We start from the raw sequence: 1,929 nt of genomic DNA, 5'->3' as shown, positions 1-1,929 counted from the left end.
TTACAGGTATAGCCTCAAATCAGGGAAAGTTAGTTAATAAACAGATTTTTAATATAAATTTAATAAAAATGTCCACAAGGGGGCACTTGGCATTAAAGCATGCAGAATGCTGTATTCCTTCACTGTAGCAGTTGCCTTCATTAAGAAGTACCAAGTATCTGGGAACTGCGATTAGTTGTATACTCAAGTTTTTCTCTTGTAAGTATTCATGGAGCAATTTTTTTTTTTTACTTGTAGATTTAATGTGTTCTTTAGTATAGCAATTACCATTTTTTTTTAAAAAAATAGGTGACTCATAAAGCTTCCTTTCTATTGTAATAAAGGAAAAGGATTTTCCTAAAAACCTAAGTATATTTGATTTTAGATATTAAATAGTATCCTGAAATTTCTTATTCTCACTCTGTCGTTTCAATCTTTTGTTAGAAAATTTTACAAGCAAATTAAAACAAAAACAAATATGGTACTGCTTGGAATGCTAGAAACTGATTAGAGTCAAAAACAAAACAAAACATACAAAATAACCCTGCCATGGTAGTAGAAGAATTCATTATTTTGGGGGGTTAATTTCTAGTGGCATCTTCAATTTAGCTATAGCTTTAGTAGGTTATTCTAGGCTACAATTTTCTAGTATGTTGATCATCAGTTAAATAATCAGATAAAACCAACTCCTTGGGAAGAACAGAAACATTAAGGACCTTCTAATAAATTGTAAGTGATGGAATAAGAGAGTAATATGCTTCTTACAAAGTCATTTTTAAAATAATTAGTTCATACACTCGAAACTAATGTAATATTGTATGTCAATTATAATTGAAAAACAAAAACATTTTAAATAAGTAAAATAATTAGTTCATTTTGATATTAGTAAAATAAAGAATCAAAATCTAGAATGAACTTTAAAGTTATCATAGCATAATTTCTTAATTTTTAAAGGACTTCTGATATGTATAACAATTTTATGAATGAATAATTACAAATATCTTGCTTTTAATGTTTCAGAATATTTAATGACTAATGTAGTTTTCATGAAATCCAAAATGTGTTTTCATTTTCTCCCTAGGATATTTTTTTTAATTAATTAATTAATAATTTTTTTATCAGGTTCACAACAAAATTAAGAGGACGATATAGAGATTTACCCCCTACGCCCACACATGCATAGCCTCCCTCTTTATCAGCATCACTCACCAGAATGAACCTACGTTGACACATCATAATCACCCAGATTCCACAGTTTACCTTAAGGCTTACTCTTGGTGTAATATAGTCTATGGGTTTGGACAAATGTATGACATAAATCCATCCTCATGCTCCCATACAGCGTGTTTTCACTGCCCTAAAATCCTCTGTGCTCTGCCCATTCATTCCTTCTCCTTCTCTCCCTTCCTTGATGACCACTGGTCTTTTTACTGCCTCCATAGTTTTGCCTTTTCCAGAATGCCATATAGTTGGAATCATACAGAATGGAGCCTTTTCAGATTAACTTCTTTCACTGAGTCATATACTTTAAGCTTCTTTCATGTCTTCTCACGGCTTGGAAGCTCATTTCTTTTTGGCCTTGAATAATATCCTATTGTCTGGAGTATCAACCACAGTTTATCCATTCACTTACTAAGGGACATCTTGGTCGTTTCCAAGTTTTGGCAGCTATGAATAAAGCTGCTATAAACATCCATGTGCAGAATTTTGTGTGAACATAAGTTTTCAACTCCTTTGGGTAAATACCAAAGAAAGCAATTACTGATCATATGGTAAGAGTATGTTTACTTTTGTAAGAAACTGCTAAACTGTCTTCCAAAGTGGTCATACCATTTTGAATTCCCACAAGCAATGAATGAGAGTTCCTGTTGCTCCACATTTTCATCAGCGTTTAGTGTTGTTAGTGTTCCGAATTCTGGCCATTCTAACGATGTGTAGTGGTATCTAATT

The 1,929-nt window shown here is 32.0% G+C and overlaps 1 protein-coding gene across 4 annotated transcripts in view; it reads left to right on the top strand.

Annotated features, from left to right (window-relative positions):
- The window catches only part of LOC105293312 (spermatogenesis- and oogenesis-specific basic helix-loop-helix-containing protein 2-like), a 106,741-nt gene that overhangs the window by 11,568 nt on the left and 93,244 nt on the right, over nt 1-1,929 (top strand). Inside the window, exon 1 of one of the 4 annotated variants that reach the window (XM_023531592.1) lies at nt 132-198. The exons of the other annotated variants lie outside the window; for them this stretch is intronic. The gene's annotated coding sequence lies outside the window, so the exon portion shown is untranslated. Of the gene's footprint in view, nt 1-131; nt 199-1,929 lie in introns of those variants that run through there. 4 annotated transcript variants of the gene reach the window in all.

Source organism: Pteropus vampyrus, unplaced genomic scaffold (assembly GCF_000151845.1).
Source record: "Pteropus vampyrus isolate Shadow unplaced genomic scaffold, Pvam_2.0 Scaffold71, whole genome shotgun sequence".
Taxonomy (NCBI): Eukaryota; Metazoa; Chordata; class Mammalia; order Chiroptera; family Pteropodidae; genus Pteropus; species Pteropus vampyrus.
This window is presented reverse-complemented; position numbering and strand designations above follow the sequence as displayed.